Source organism: Nicotiana tabacum, chromosome 7 (assembly GCF_000715075.1).
Source record: "Nicotiana tabacum cultivar K326 chromosome 7, ASM71507v2, whole genome shotgun sequence".
NCBI classification, from domain to species: Eukaryota; Viridiplantae; Streptophyta; class Magnoliopsida; order Solanales; family Solanaceae; genus Nicotiana; species Nicotiana tabacum.
Window position 1 is genome coordinate 47802301 of NC_134086.1, and position 17777 is coordinate 47820077.

Below are 17777 nucleotides of genomic sequence, written 5' to 3' on the forward strand. Positions count from 1 at the left end.
TCATCTCAAACTTTATTTCACTCCAAAAATGCAAGTGAAATACTACAAAAGAGAAAGAACTCAAATGCCTTAGGAGATAGAAGGCGAGTGAGAGATGTTTACAAATGAACAAAACTCTTGATATTTATAGAAGAAAAATGACCTTAATAATGTCATGCATGACATCACATTAAAGTGTGATCATGCAATGTAAATGCATGAAAAAATGCATCTACCAATTTCCTCCTAAAAGGAGGCTTCCAATTGTTTGTACTAGTTCATATTAATCTTGTCAAATTTAGAAACCCCTACCTAATGAACAAGTGGGGTTCTCCCGAATTTTTAATACAGTTATTTATCTTATTAAAAAATATATATACCCTGGACTGTTCAAGAATAATTTCCCCGGATCCTCACACAAAGAACCCAAAAGCCAAATAAGCCAAATACAGTGGGGATCATTATGCTTCCTCCACTGACTTGCCAGTATAATATAGTATCATGTGTTCATGTGCTCAATTGAAACATGCCCTAGTATGAAATACACTGACAAGTTTAAGGAGTTGTCGATATATTACGCCTATATTCTATATCTTTCTCTTTGTATATTATGTTTGACTATCATGATAAAACAAACATCCATGCATAAATCTTTCCATAAATTGAAAAGTTAATGGCGCTCGAAAGAACTCCTACCCATCCACTTGAGCCCCTAATAGGATAGTACATGCAAAATTAGTGAGACTCATGTCAAACATCAAAATAACATAGGCTTTAATTTAGTTAAATTAAGGAGTAATACACGGGTATGCATTCATGCACTATATATAGGTGTAGAAGAGTAGATGACTGGTGGCACTTAAACTGCAAGATATCCAGTAGAAGGTGATGATTCATGAAGACAACAGAACCATCCTTTTATCCTTGCATTACCTTACTCAAAAATAGACCCTCAATTGGGATGAACGTCTTTCATTAACTAAAATATATTCATCCCAATAATTCTACACAAAAGAAGTTGTCCATTATAGACCAACCTTTGAGCTGAAGATAAAAGTACTGCACTTTTAGATTAAACAAACATCATGGATATTTATTTATGCATCCAAAAATTGAGCAAAGAAAGAATCCAATTAGTTTTCTTCAGGAGAAGAAAAAAATAGTTTGTGATCCTGTTTCAATGCCTGATATCGAGCCATCCAGCTTGAGGCTTAACCTTGCTTTAAAGTGCTCAGAGATAATATACCTTTCAGTTTAAATAATTGCTAGAGTTAATAGTTTTCTCTAACCTCCATTTACCCAAATAGAAAAAAAGTTCCTAGTACATATGCTAGGAAAAAATCAAAAGGGGAGAGGAAATGACTCAAGTATAGCAGAGTTAGACTACATTGACTAAATTTGAGAAAAGATGCATAATAGATTCTCAAATAATCTAACCTTTAAATCCTTAGACTAATAATAGACAGCTTCATGTGACCAAATATCTCGTGAAAAGACAAAAATTCCTGTATCTAACAGTTGTGGAGAAACTCTACTATGATAAACATACTTTAGATAGTAAACTCTAGAACATGTCATATAGTAAACTTCAGAACATATTTGATCCGATCCTATTTATCAGTGTGAGTCCTCCTATCTTGCTTTATATATGGGTGTGTTTTGTGATTCTTGTACTATGCTTATGTGTTTACTCCTGTTGAGGGATTTTATTATGGTAGTTCATGTCAATCGTTTTGGTTTGTTCACTATTGAGAGATTGAGACTAGGATGAAATTTTTGTTACTTAGTATGGTAGGTTTTGATGTGATTTCTGGATGGTTTGGCTACAACATGTGATTTAGGTGCTCTACCGGTATGGGAAGTCTATTACATATTGCAATTTTGTTCTGTGAAATTGATTTAATGAAAGGTTTTTGGTGGGTGTGATGTCTATTCTACTTGTGAATCAGAGATGAGGATGGGATTCTCGTGTTCTTGCCTGGGTCGATATGTTTGGATGGGGCTGCGTGCCGTGGTGGAGTTATGTTAGGATGAAATTCTTGTGATTAGTTCGTATGTTTTGTTTCTCCCTTGTGGAGTGGATTCATAGTGTGGCACTGATAGGGAGTTGTACCTATCGGATATGTTGGGTAGCTCTCTCATGTGTCTCTCTTTCCATCTCCAGTTGTATTCGAGTTGTGATGGTTCGGTACGGATTGCATCGTATGTTTCTAGATGGCGTGGAGGGTGACTTGTTGATTGGGTGAGTAGTTATGAGATTTACATGTTTCTTACATCACTAGCTGTGTTGGGAAGGCTTGGAACAAGGTTCTAGTCGATATAAGGTTATTCACCAGTACCAGGTTTGATAATAGGCAGCTACTATGGCCGAAGGTGTTCTACAGGCATATGGGAGATGTGTTACGTCGTGTGGTTACACCTTGTGGGTAATGCATAGCTGTTGCAACTAGCTGAAGTTGATACAATATATTTATGTGGGAATCGGGTCTTTGGGGGATAATCGGATGTTGAAATTTAGTTCTAAAGCTTATCGGTATGGGTGGAAGGAATAATATTAAGTTAAGATGGTGTTGTCGGGCTTGCATGGATTGGGGTGATGTAGGATCACCCTTGAGTATTTTGAATATGTCTAATGGTATTTTCTCCACACTCCTAAACAGACAAACTACAAAGTTGCAGTAATTCAAGACAACTGAGGGTCTTTTCTATTTCTTCTTTCTCTGTCCTCTTTCTTCTTCCACATATCCTCTTTCTTCTTTCACACATATTGTTGTTATATTGTTGTCACTTTTTTCTGCACAATTTCATGGTTTATCCTATCAGAATTCTTTTGAATGATGATCTGCATAAGGTTTTGATATTCGACTTCTTATAAATGGATTTGTTTTTTGTTTATTTATTTTTTTGAGAATCTGGAGCTTTTATTAGAACATACTAAGGTGCTTCCATAGTGTTACACAAAATAGTAATACCCTTAAGGGTATTACGGCTGCCAAGTTTGGCCAACATCCTAAAGCATCGTCTACTACATGCTTAACAGAGCTAGAGTCATTTTTGTCTGCCAGCATCCTGATCATAACAAGAAGAGGTGGTACTTCTAAATTAATAATTTTATTGATGTTAGTCTCGTAGGCTACTTCCCTAGCTAACAAGTCAGCTACTTCATTTTCTTCTCTAAAGTTATGCATGACCGTCAGCTTCCCTATTCTGGATAATAGCCACCTACAACCATGAAGTAAAGTGTTGTAAGTAGGGTATCCTTGATCCAGATATTTTATTACCTAGGTTAAGTCAATTTCCACTTCTAGAGGAGTGAGATTTCTTATCCAAAGCTAGTTGAAGGTTTTGTCTGAGTGCCAAGATTTTCGCATGGAGTGGAGATACTGCTTGTGAGGAATGTTGGAAACCAACAACCCAATCACTATTGATATTTCTTATCACTCCCCCATGCCACAAACTAGTCTGTCTCATTTAAAAGCGTCATCAGTGTTCAATTTATACCAGCCGGTAGGAGGCTTATTGTAATGACCTGACCGGTCGTTTTGAGTTTTTGCACTTGACTCGCCAGTTCTCGGGCATGACTTGCCCCGTGTGATGTAATATGACTCATGTAAATCATTGGTTTTGGTTTTCAGGGTAATCGGCATGAAATTTGGAAGAACAGTTCTCAGTTTGAAGCTTGTAATTCGAAAGGTTTGACCAAGATTTGACTTATTTGTAGATGATCTCGAATCGGAATTTTTATGATTTGGTTAGCTCCGTTAGGTGATTTGGGACTTGGAGCATCATCAGAGGCAGAGTATTGGCTGATCGGAGGCAGAGTCATCGGAGTTTAGCAATGTAGTTGTCGGCATTCGCTACACTACTTTTCTCTCCCTTTATTTTATTAGTCTGTATTTTGTACGTTTTAAACTTTTCAGTTGTATTTAGACCCCAGTAGATGATCGTGACTTGTGAAACCCCAGTTAGGGCTGTGTTGGGTTGTACTTTCGTATTTTTATCGATATTATCTACTACTCCGTATTATTAATCATGTCTTAGACTATTTTGCTGTTTTTTTTAACTATTTAATGTCAAATTGGGAATAGTTGACTGGCCTTGTCTTCACGAGAGGTGCCATCATGACCGGGTCTGGGTTAGGGTCGTGACAAGTTGGTATCAGAGCCTAGGTTACATAGGTCTCACGAGTCATGAGCAGGTTTAGTAGTTTTTCGCGGATCGGTACGGAGACGTCTGTATTTATCCTCGAGAGGCTACAGAACCTTTAGGAAAAACTTCACAATCTTCAATTCTTATCGTTCGTCCTTGATTTATCTTGAAATGTAACTCCTTAAATTCCTTACACGCGTTCATATGTGCGCATGAGCGCTCAGTATCAGATGTGCATTAATGGTTTGTGATTCCCTGATCGAGGGGCGATATATGATCTCTATGAGTTAATGTTGGGCCAGTCCAGAGGACTTGAGGCTGGATCTTTGCCTATAGCTTGAGCACCGAGGTGCTGATTGTGTGAGCAAGTATTTTTGAACTTATATGTTCGGTAGTGTCCCTATTAGTGGAAGTGACGATGGGATGGCTATGTGATGAGTATGTTAGTACTTCGAGATGTACCCATATGATTTGGAAGCGATAAGAAGGGTCTGCTGGAGGATAGAATAACTATTAGATGCTTGATTTTCATCTCGATTGGAGGTATAGCCCCGAGTTATGGGCATGTAAAGAATCTTTTCATGTTTCCCAGTTGTGAGTGAAGTAAATTTCATGCTGCGGTACGAGTTCATACTCAGGAAGGCTAACTCATTGCATATAGTTTATATCAGTGGGGAGGTATACAGAAATGTTAGTTGGAGGCAAAGCAGGTGGGTTATCTCTTGCGAAGTGTTCTGAGGTTGAGCGATCCTTATGTGTCTGTTAGAAGATCTCATTTGCGAGCGAAAAATAGGTGTTGTAATTTAAATTGGGTCGCTTAGAGAGTGGGTGTAACTGTTGTGCGAGTGAATGCGAGATTTGCAGAAGAGCTAAAATTCTAGATGATCTGTGTTTTCACAAGCTTGCAAAGGATTTTGAGTTTAATCTCACTATGGTATTATGGCATCAATAGAGTATTAGCATTATGAGTTATTGAATGTGTGTTGATCTATGGCTTCGAGCCAAGTGAGGGAGTATGCTATTTATTAGCTGATTGCACGGTTATGCACTATGTCGGTTCCAGTTTGAGGCATCTAGGTGAATCAGTTATGGCCTACGGAGATTGAGACCAAGTATGGCTCGAGTAAAGGAAAATTCTTAGCAAAGATTGTAGGATCCTTCACAGGTGTGTGAGAATAATGGGATGTCTTGAGTCATTATTGGTAAAGGATGCTCGGTTCATAGAGCAGGAAGTTGCTTGGTTGTAATGGAATGATGTCACCTTTTGCGGTGTCAGAGTGCCAATGAGGCACGGGGTGTTCGGTTCGTTTGAACAGGCTAATTGCAGTTTGAGTAGAGTGGATGACTCTTGGGAATGGTTCTAATGTGTTCAAGATTTTACATGTAACAATTGGGTATCTTCAAGTTGTATATGTGGCTAGAAACTGAGTTTTCATTGGAAGATGGCAAGACTTGTGGTATTTTATATATTAATTATGGTATTCTATATATCAGTGTCAGGAAGGTGAAGGTAATAGCTTGGATTCGTAGGAAGTCTCTTCAGGGGAAGCATTTTGAACGTGGTGTTTTTGGAAATATTTAAGAGAGGACTCAGCAGCTTATGAGCCTTGAACAATGTGGTTTTATGCTTGGGTCTCGTGTGGTAAGTCTGGGTTGAGGAATGATGATGTTATATCAAGAAGGAGTATCAAGTCGAAGGTAAATCAAAAGGGAGCTTGGATAGATGGGATAGCTTGATAGCAGGCCGGACCGGTATGATAAGGATATGATTAGTTCCTTGGAGGTGTTCGAGGTAATGAGATTTTACGGGTATTTCACGGCAATGCTCTTGAGTTTTAGTGGCCTGCGTAGGTTGATTGATTTAGGAAGATTCAGTCCTGACGGACTTGTTTGTGCAAAGGGGAGGCGGAGAGTTCTTGTTGATTCTACCGTAGCTAGAAATGTATATTTTCTACTGGCATGAGGGGTGTGGGATGTGTGGTGATTTTCTTCCAAATGAGTTCAATAGGGAGTCTTGGTTGGTTGGGTACATAGTTGTTGGTGGCTCGGAAGAGATATGAAGTCCTCATGTTATCCTAGGATGGTATGGTATATGCGGTATGCTGTGGAGGATTGAGATTGCGTGTGTAAGGCTACAGTTCAGTTCTGAAAGGAAGGTCATAAAACGCTTAGGCTGCGGGCAGTCTCAGACAATTCGAGAAATGAGCTTCAGATAATTAGAGAAAGGGTCTTCGGATGATTAAGGGAATGGTATTGCTAATTTGGGGCGATTTGATGAGGGTTTATGTCTCAAAAAAAGGCAATGTGATTAAGTTGATGATACTTTGGTAGTATTGCGGCACTTTCTTGGTAGATCGACTGCTAATATTTGAGTTTGCTTGGTGGTACAAAAGAATTTTAGAGTATCTCTCATGGAATGATTGGGTATTTGAGGTGTGGTATACCTTCGGACGGTGGAATTGGGATCAGGTATGGCGATTCGTGTGCTGTATGGATCAGGTGTGGGACGGTGGGGTTGGAGACTGGGAATTCTCATGTTCAGGCTATGTTGTGGTTGTGGGTCGCGTGTATTAGCACTGTCTAGTGACTATCGGGGTTTGGAGACCCGAGCAGATCTTTTGTTGCTTGATATGTTAGAATTTGGATATAATATTGGGTTCAGACTGATTATCTCCGTGTTATGTCATTCTGGACTATTGCGCTAAGGCAGCGCTATTGGCTATGCCGGAAATGCCACGGATTAAGTGGCGAGGTTCGACAGATTATGTCCTAGTGGAGTGGTTTTATATTTCGAAGACCCAACGGACGACTAGGAAGGATTATCTTTCTTAGTGGGGGCTTTTGTGATATATGTCAGTGCAGAGGCTTCTACCATTGATTCAGTCCAGTGGTGAGGGACTTTTCGGATGCGTTTCTTGTGGCCGGGCATGTCGCCAGGCAAGGCTGTTGATTTTGGTATTTATTTTATGTTGGGCTCCATATCGTATGGCCCGGCAGGGTTAAAGGAGTCGAAGGAGCAGCTTCAGGATTTCCTTGAAAAGGAGTTCGTTGGCAGGCCAATGTGGATGCGTGTTCTAACTTGAATCGTCTTGGTTGGCTCCAAATTCTATGGTTGAGGGATGTGTTGATTCGATTGTTATTGAGCTTATTAGTAATCTAGGGAAATCTATGAGTTAACTTTCTGTGTTGCGAGGTGTTAGGATTTGTGAGTTATAGGCACATATGGTGCGGTGTTACGAATTTGCTTTACCGTGGTTATGATGATTTACTTTGGTTTTAGACATCAATTGCGTGTGGTCGTCAATTTTGAGCAGAGTGACTTGAGGTGTTTCATGTGGAGCAGTGTTTGGATAGGATTGCGCGCTGCAGTGAAGTTATGTGGAGGTATGACCTTGCAGATTAGATTCGTGTGTTCTGTTCCTATGATGCGAGACGGGTTCTCAGCCTTGTGTTGTGGTGGTACTGGTGAGCTTGAGGTACAGCTCTTTCATTTGAGTCATTTTCATGATTGAGTATGTTCGGATAGTTTCTTATCGGTGCGCGTATTGTGCAAGTTGTGGCTTAGGCATGTATTGATGTGTCATGTCACCAGAGTAGTGTGTTGGATTAGAGGAGATCGTTGGGATCATTAATGAATATGAATGGATTTGATTTCAGCATGTTGGAAGGATGATATCGAGCTTCGACTCAAAAATTTGTTGTGGTATTTGCCAAAGGAGAAGTGACTTCATGAATGGTTGATCTGGGAAATGGTTATGGCTTACCGCGTGTTTTAGTGATCATTGGCAGTATATAAAGTGTTGGGATGAGACTTTGGTTGATAAAAGTTTTCTATCAGTATTTGGGTGTTGTGTACAACTGTTGTGATTAGAAGTTATCACTACAAGTGTTTGAATTATATGGTATATCATGTGATTGCACCTGAGATAGCAGATATGGTTTGTTATATCTTGCTCGGACTTATTCACAGTATAAATGTGAAATTCTGATCGTATTGATGATTTTAAAAGTGGAAATGTGGTTTTATGGTTTATGGGCTAGATTGGGATGTGAAATTTCAGTTACAATGTGTTATCAGACCTATATGAGATAGGGTGACGTGGAATCACCCCCGGGTATATGCATGGTAGGGTTATTCAGCGATTGGTTGGCTTTTGGAACAACTCTGGGCACATTCGAGGACGAACGTATGTTTAAGTGGGGGAGGATGTAACGACCCGACCGGTCATTTTGAGCTTTTGCACTTGGCTCGCCAGTTATCGAGCATGACTTGCCCCGTGTGATGTATTATGACTCATGTAAATCGTTGGTTTTGGTTTTCAGGGTAATCGACATGAAGTTTGGAAGAACAGTTCTCAGTTTGAAGCTTGTAATTCGAAAGGTTTGACCAAGATTTGACTTATTTGTAGATGATCTCGGATCAGAATGTTTATGATTTGGTTAGCTCCGTTAGGTGATTTGGGACTTAGAACGTGATCAGAATGCATTTTGGAAGTTCGTGGAAGGTTTAGGCTTGAATTGGCGAAATTGAGATTTCGGTGTTTTCCAGTTGATAGGTGAGATTTTGATATAGTGGTCATAATGGAATTCCGGAAGTTGCAGTAGTTCTGTTGTGCCATTTGGGATGTGTGTGCAAAATTTCAGGTCATTCGGGCATGGTTTGGTTGGGTTTTTGGTCAAAAGTGAAATTCAGAAGATTTTAGAAAGTTTGGCTTGAATCCGATGTGTTTTGGGTGATTTGATGTTGTTTGAGGTGTTTCGATGATTGGAACAAGTTTGAATAAGGTATTAGAATATGTTGGTGCTTTTGATCGAGGTCCCGGGGGCCTCAGGGTGATTTTGGATGGTTGACGGAGAAGTTTGGATTTTGTTACAGCTACTGAATTTGCTGGTTCAGGTATTTTTGCACATGCGGATTGGGGACTGCTGGTGCGGCGCCACATAAGCGGAGTTTTAGTCGTAGAAGCGGAAAAGGGATTGAGGAGCAGGAACCACAGAAGCGGCTATGTGGACTGCATCTGCGGAGATGCAGATGTGGAAGTATGATCGCATATGCGTAATTTCGGCTGTTAAGTGATTTCTGCAGAAGCGGACGAGAGACCACAAATGCAGTACCGTAGGTGCGTGGATTGACCGCAGATGCGGGTCCTAGTGTCAGTAATGAAATCCGCAGAAGCGGATGTTTTTCTGGAGAAGCGGAAGCGCAGATGCGCTTAAAGGATCGCAAGTACGAAAGAGCTGGACAGAAGGTATAAAAATGCCCCTTCGCGATTTTCAGTCATTTGTTCACCATTATTGTGCGATTTTGGAGCTCTAGGCTGTGATTTCAAGAGGGGATCAAGTGTATCCACAGAGGTAAGCTACTTGGGCTTTATACCTTATGTTTATGGTGATTATATCATTGTTTAATCATGAAAATTTGGGGGAAATTAGAGGAAGAGTTGGGGATTTAGGGCTTAAAATTGGAGAGTGAATTTTTAGAATTTGAGTGACTAGATGAGGTCGGATTTTGCTAAATTTGATATGTATGAACTCGTGAGAGGATGAAGATTCTATTGATGTTAATTTTATCGAGTTTCGAGATGTGGGCCCGGGGGCTGGGTTTGAGCAATTTCGGATTTGGATGTAAATTGGATATTTTCGAGTGGGCTTCGTTCCCTTTGCATATTTTAATGATTATGTACTGATTGTGGCTAGATTTGGAGCATCTGGAGGTCGATTTGTGCGGGCGAAGGCATCGTGGGCTAGAGGTTGGACCAGATCGAGGTGAGTAATGATTGTAAATGATGTTCTGAGGGTTTGAAACCACGGATTGCACATCGTAGTGCTATATTGAGGTGAGGCATACGCTAGATGACGAGCATAGGGTCGTGCACTATTGGGAATTGTGACTTGGTCCATCCGGATTGATGATTTTACCGCATATTTGACTGAAATCTATTTGCTATCATCATTATTTGGGCTGAATGCCAACTATTTGAACCCTTCAGGAATTTTTGTTGATATTTCCTCACTGTTTTGACTTTAAACTTGTACTCAGTCATGCTATATTCTACTATTTTCAAAACTCAACCATGTTTATTCTACTTTAACATTTGAAATGATATTTTAAATCATATTTTGGGCTGAGCATCATGTTTTACTGTTGCCCGAGTGGCTTATTGATTTTTGACTGAGTAAGGCCGAGGGCCTATGTTGTGAGGATACTTTTGGGTCGGGCTACACGCCTCAATGGTGAAACACTGATTTGATTGCGAGGCCGAGGGCCTGAGATATGTACGCCACGAGCTGGCTTATTGATATTAATATGAGGCCGAGAGCTTGTTTATGATGCCACAAGGTGGCTTGATATTGTGCTTGGGCCGTAAGGGGCCCCTCCAGGAGTCTGCACACCCTCAGTGAGATCGGGTACCCATTGTGATGTGAGATATAGCCCGAGGGGCTGGTATTGTTCTGAGATATTGCTCGAGGGGTGGATTGGTTGACATTGTGCCCAAGGGGTGAACCTTATGTGCTTATCTTTCTTATTTGCATGTCATGTACCTGTTTAATTGTGTATTTGTGCCTGAGGGGCGGATTTATGTGCTTATCTGCTCTAATTGTTTTGCATTCATTTGCGCAACTATTGAAAAAGTCATTTTTAAAGAAGTTTAAACTGAGTTAGATATTTTAAGAGGTTTTACAGCTTCATTGCTTTCTTACTGGTTTTTGAACTGCTTCTATACAACATGTTGATGCACTTTTCGTGATTTCGTCCCATTAAGACTTTAGTTATGATTATTACTCACTGAGTTGGAGTACTTACTTTACTCCCTGCACCTTGTGTGCAGATTCAGGTATTTCTGAACCCGGTAGCGGGTATTGGTTGATCGGAGGCAGAGTCATCGGAGTTTAGCAATGTAGCTGCCAGTGTTCGCAACACTGCTTTTCTCCCTCTTTATTGCATTAGTCTGTATTTTGTACGTTTCAAACTTTTCAATTGTATTTAGACCCCAGTAGATGCTCGTAACTTGTGACACCCCGGTTAGGGCTGTGTTGGGTTGTACTTCTGCATTTTTATCGATATTATCTGCTACTTTGTATTATTAATCAAGTCTTAGACTGTTTTACTGCTGTTTTTTTAACTGTTTAACGTCGAATTGGGAATAGTTGGCTGGCATTGTCTTCACGAGAGGTGTCATCACGATCGGGTCCGGGTTAGGGTCGTGACACTTATGTCATTGGATTCAGATAGGAATCTTTTTAGTTATGTTTCTTTGTCTATTAGTAAGAAGCTTATATTCCACGGCCTGATTTATGATGGTCTTGGAACTCAAAGTATTATTTGTATTGTTAAGGTTATTTCTATTCCTATTCATCCCGAGGCTCCAAATTATAAATGGAAAGAGATCCTTCCATGATATATATCTATTACCGATCATGACGTTTAGGTCTTTAATTCCTACAAGCCAATGTCTATCATCAGTGTCGGCTACATGGTTATCTATTGTAACACCCAGATCATTTCAAATGTTCTTAGCAACATAGCAATGTAGGAATTTATGGGTAATAGTTTCTTGATAATCTCTACATACTGGACAAGTAACGTCAATGTTCATGCCTATATAATTCAAGTACCAGCGACAAAGAATTCTATCGTGGTAGTATAACCATAATAAAAACTTAATTTTATTAAGGGTGTGCAGGCGCCAGATCCATGTGAAATCTTTCTCGGTATTAATGGTTCCTTCAATAAGCTTATAACAAGAGTTAGTCGTAAAGTTACCACTGTTATTGATATCCCACACCAGAGTGTCAAAAGCATTGGGACATATATTTAGAGGAATAGAGTTAATATTACCAGTGATATTGGGTGGTAAAATGAAGGATATCTTGGATAGATCCCAGCTATTATCACTATTGCATTGGTCCTTTACTTTCAAATTTAGGTCAATGTTGTTCAATGGGTCTTTGATAGAGTCCCTAAGGGTTGAACTATTTGGGATCCATCTAGCATTCCAAATATTTCGGTTGGAATCAATGTGAACTGACCATAGAGTCCCCATATTGCAGTAGTATCGTCCTTTTATATACTACGCCATATAAAGAAAGAGCAAGCTTTGTTGGTTCCACTAGCATAGTTGTTAATGAGCAATTGAGACTATAAAGCATGTGGAAAGTTAAGGAGTCTCCAGCATAGGCCAGTTAGCAAGGCCAAGTTCTTAGACTTGGCCTTCTTCATACCCAAGTCGTCGGAGGCTTTATTAGTGGTAATAGTAGACCAATTCAGGAGGTGAAGCTTCTTCTTTTGGTCAGTGGTACCCCAAATAAAATTTCTTTGAAGTTTGTCAATTTCCTTAAAAAATTTACTAGGTAATAGGGTAAATTGCATGGCATCATTTGGAATAGTAGCAAGAAAGCCTCAATCATGATAATATATCCCTAAAATAAGGTAAATAATACAGGTTGTAGAAAAAGACATAGCCCGACATCGGGGTGTCACTACTCATGAGCATCTATAACAATACTACAAGTCTGAAAGAGTCTACTCCACTATTACATAACTAAAACAGAAGGAAATAAGATAGAGGGAGAAGCACTGGGTTGCGAATCACCGGGTAGCTACCTAGTGAATCCCCGGCATCTGTTGGACAACTCTAAACCCTCGCAAGCAGGACCTGATGCGCCTAAATTTGCACACGGGGTGCAGGAAGTAAAGTGAGTACTCTAACTCAGTGAGTAATAATAATAAATGCAGACTGAGTAATAAGAAATCACCTAAAGGCACATCAATAGGCTATAAAGAAGTAGTAAAAGCCAGTGAAAAACAATGAAGCAATAAAATATGTGAAGTCACTTTCGTTCAGTTTTAGCTTCTTGAAAATGCCTTTTTAACAATTAAGCAAGTAAATGACAGGCAACTAGGAAAGATAAACACATAAAGAACCGCCCATCGGGCACAATGTCAACAAAATACGCCCCTCGGGCAATATCTTAGAATAAAACCAGCCCCTCGGGCTATATCTCACATCACAATGGGTACCCGCGTTCACTGGGGGTGTGCAGACTCCTGGAGGGGCCCCTTACGGCCCAAGCGCAATATCAAGCCATCTTGTGGCATAATCACACAGGCTCACGGCCTCATATCAACAAGCCACCTCGTGGCGTACAAATCTCAGGCCCTCGGTCTTATAATAATAATCAGTCTTTCTTCACAACATAGGCCCTCGGCCTTACTCAGTCAGAATCTCACAAGCTACTCGGGCAATAGTAAAACATGATGCTCAGCCCAAAATATCATTTAAAATATCTTTTTAAGTGTAAAAGTAGAGTAAACATGGCTGAGTTATGAAAAATAGTAGAATATAGCATGACTGAGTACAAGTATAAAGTCAAACAGTGAGGAAATATCAGTAAAAATTCCCTAAGAGTTCAAATAGTTGACACGAGGCCCAAATATGGCTTTCAGCCCTAAACGTGATGATAGCAAACAGTTTTTAGTCAAATACGCGATAAAATATCATACGGGATGGACTAAGTCACAATCCCCAACAGTGCACGACCCCACGCTCGTTATCTAGCGTGTGCATCATCTCAATATAGCATAACGATGTGCAATCCGGGGTTTCACACCCTCATGACAACATTTACAATCATTACTCATCTCTACCCGGTCCAAATCTCTAGCCCGTGATGCATTTGCCCCTCGAATCGGCCTCCGGATGATCCAAATCTAACCAAAATTAGTGTAAAACCATCAAAATATGCTAAGGGAACAAAGTCTACTTGAAAGAAATCAAATTACAACACAAATTCTGAAATTGGCCAAACCCGACCCCTGGGCCCACGTCTCGGATTTTGATAAAAATTACATCAATGGACTCCTTATCATTCCCCGAGTTCATTCATACCAAAAGCATCAAAATCCAAACACAAACGACCCCTCAAGTCCCAAATTTTAGGTCTTAATCACAAGCCCTAGTTCTTCAATATTAGGCTTAAATTCCATGATTAATTAGGTAGAATTCACATTTGAATCGAGTATTAAGTCCATAAATCTTACCTCCAAGTATTTCCCCTTGAATCCCTCTTCAATCCTCTTCACAAAGCTCCAAAATCAATCAAAAATGGAAGAAGTTCACCCCAAAATTGTGGACCAAATGGTTATTTAAACACCAATTCCTTCTTCGCGAACGCAGTCAACGACTTGCATTCGCGAAGCACAATCTAACTTTGACCAAATTTTACTCTTACATGAACGTGTCCAGTCCCTCGCGAATGTGATGGTTCCTCAGCCCAACCTTCGCAAACGCGCTCCCTTTCTCGCGAACGCGATGAACAAAACACCCTGGACCCAGCTGCTCAACTTCGTCTACGCGAAAGCGGAGCCTCCCTCGCGAACGCGATGCACAAGATCCCAGCCCTTCGCAAACGCGGAGCCTCTCTCTCGAACGTGAAGGCTAAATCCTCAGCCTAATCTGCTAACCCTTTGCGAATGCAAGGGCCTACTTACGAACACGAAGGTCATTTGTCTGCAACACTTAACAACAGTTTTCTGCACTTTTTCAAAACATGAAATGATCCGATTGACCACCCGAAACTCACCCGAGGCCTCCAAGACCTCAACCAAACATGCCAACATATCCCATAACATCATTCAAACATGTTCCAACCTTTAGAACGCTCAAAACAATATCAGAACACCAAATTCGCATCGGATTCAAGCCTAAGAATTCCAAAATCTTCTAAATTACGCTTTTGATCAAAACCCCAAACAAACCACGTCCGAATGACCTCAAATTTTGCACACGTATCCCAAATGACACAACGAAACTATTGCAACTCTCGGAATTCCATTCCGACCCCTATATCAAAATCTCCCCTATCAACCGAAAAATGCCAAAAATCCAATTTCGCCAATTCAAGCCTAAATCTACTCCGGACCTCCAAAACACATTTATATCACTCTCCTAAGTCCCAAATCACCTCTTGAAGCTATCCGAACCATCGGAACTCACATTCAAGCCCTCTAACACATAAGTCAATATCCGGTTGACTTTTCCAACTTAAGATTCCTCAAAAGTGACTAAGTGTCTGAAACCTTCTCAAAACCTTTCCGAACCCGAGCTAACCAACCCGATCACATATAGAACCGATAAACAAAGCAATAAGAAGCAGAAATGGGAGAAACAGAGCGATAACTCATGAGACCACTGGTCGGGTCGTCACATTCTCCCCCTCTTAAACAAACGTCTATCCTCAAACGAGTCAAGAAACATACCTGAAGCCTCAAACAGGTGAGGATATCTGCTTCGCATCTCCCGGTCGTCTCCTAGGTAGCCTCCTCTACGGGCTGACCTCTCCACTGCACTTTCACTGAATCTAAATCATTTGATCTCAACTTTCAAACCTGATGCTCCAAAATAGTTGTTGGCTCCACATCATAAGTCAAATCACCATCCAACTGAACCGTGCTAAAATCCAGAACATGAGACGGATCCACAATATACTTTCGAAGCATAGAAACATGAAATACCGGATGCACACTCGACAAGCGGAGTGGCAAAGCAAGCTCATAAGCCACCTCCCCAATCCTCCAAAGCACCTCAAAAGGCCCAATGGACCGAGGACTCAATTTACCCTTCTTCCCAAACCTCATAACACCCTTCATGGGTGAAACCTTCAACATAACCTTCTCACCAACCATGAAGGACACATCTCGAACCTTCCTGTCAACATAACTCTTTTTGTCTTAACTGCACTATACGAAGCCTCTCCTAAACTACCTTCACCTTTTCTAAAGCATCCTACACCAAGTCTGTCCCTAATAGCCTAGCCTCACCCGGCTCAAACCAACCAACTAGAGATATACACCGCCTCCCATACAAAGCCTCATATGGAGCCATCTGAATACTTGACTGGTAGCTGTTGTTATAAGCAAACACTGCAAGCGGTAGAAAATGACCCTCCGAAATCAATGACACAAGCATGCAACATGTCCTCCAATATCTGAATAGTGCGCTCAGATTGCCCGTTCGTCTGAGGGTGAAAAGTTATGCTCAACTCAACCTGAGCACCGAACTCTCGCTACACAGACCTCCAAAACTGCAAAGTAAATTGAGTGCCCCTATCTAAAATGATAGAAACTGCGACACCATGCAAACGAACAATCTCTCGGATATAGATCTGTGTCAACCGCTCTGAAAAATAGGTAGTACACACAGGAATGAAGTGCGCGGACTTGGTCAGCCGATCCACAATCACCCAAATAGCATCGAACTTCCTCAAAGTTCGTGGGATCCCAAATACAAAGTTCATGGTGATCCGCTCCGACTTCCACTCTAGAATATTCATCCGCTGAAGCAAGCCACCCGGTCTCTGATGCTCATATTTCACATGCTGACAATTGAGACACCGAGCCACAAATCCCACAATGTCTTTCTTCATTCTTCTCCACCAATAATTCGACCTCAAATCCTGATACATCTCCGCGGCACCTGGATGAATGGAATACCGCGAGCTATGAGCCTTTTCCAAAATCAACTTCCGAAGCCCATCTACATGAGGCACATATATCCGGCCCTGCATCCTCAACACCCCATCATAACCAATAGTCACATCTCTGGTATCATCGTGCTGAACTCTATCCTTAAGGACAAGCAAATGAGGATCATCATACTGGCGCTCTCTAATGCTATCATATAAGGAAGACCGAGAAATCACACAAGCAAATACCTGACTGGGCTCTGAAATATATAACCTCACGAACCGATTGGCCAAGGCCTGAACATCAACTGTAAGAGGTCTCTCCCCAACTGGAATATATGCCAAACTCCCCATACTCACTACCTTTCAGCTCAAAGCATCGGCCACCACATTGGCCTTCTCCGGATGGTACAATATAGTAATATCATAATCCTTTATCAACTCCAATCACCTCTGCTGCCTCAAATTGAGATCCTTCTACTTGAACAAGTGATGGAGACTACGATGATCAGTAAATGCCTCACAAGACACACCATACAAATAATGCCTCCAAATCTTCAACGCGTGCACAATGGCAGCCAACTCCAAATCATGAATGGGGTAGTTCTTATGGGGCTTCAACTGACGAGAAGCATAAGCAATAACTCTACCCTCCTGCATCAATACACACCCAATACCAACTTTCAAAGCATCACAATACACGGTATATGAACCTGAAGCTGATGGCAAAACTAACACTAGAGTTGTGGTCAAGGCTGTCTTAAGCTTCTGAAAGCTCTCCTCACACTCATCCGACCATACAAATGAAGCACCCTTCTGAGTCAACTTGGTCAAGGGCAATGCGATAGACGAGAACCCCTGAACAAACCGACGGTAATAACTCGCCAACCCAAGAGAGCTGCAAATCTCTGTGGCTGAGGACAGTCTGGGCCAGCTCTGAACCGCCTCTATCTTCTTCGGATCAACCTGAATACCCTTGTTGGACACCACGTGCCCCAAGAAAGCCACTAAACTGAGCCAAAACGCACACTTGGAGAATTTTGCATAAAGCTTCTCCTCTCTCAATCTCTGCAACATAACTCTCAAATGCTTTGTGTGCTCCTCCTGACTACCCGAATACACTAGAATATCATCAATGAAGACTATGAAAAATGAGTCAAGATAAGGACGGAACACGCTGTTCA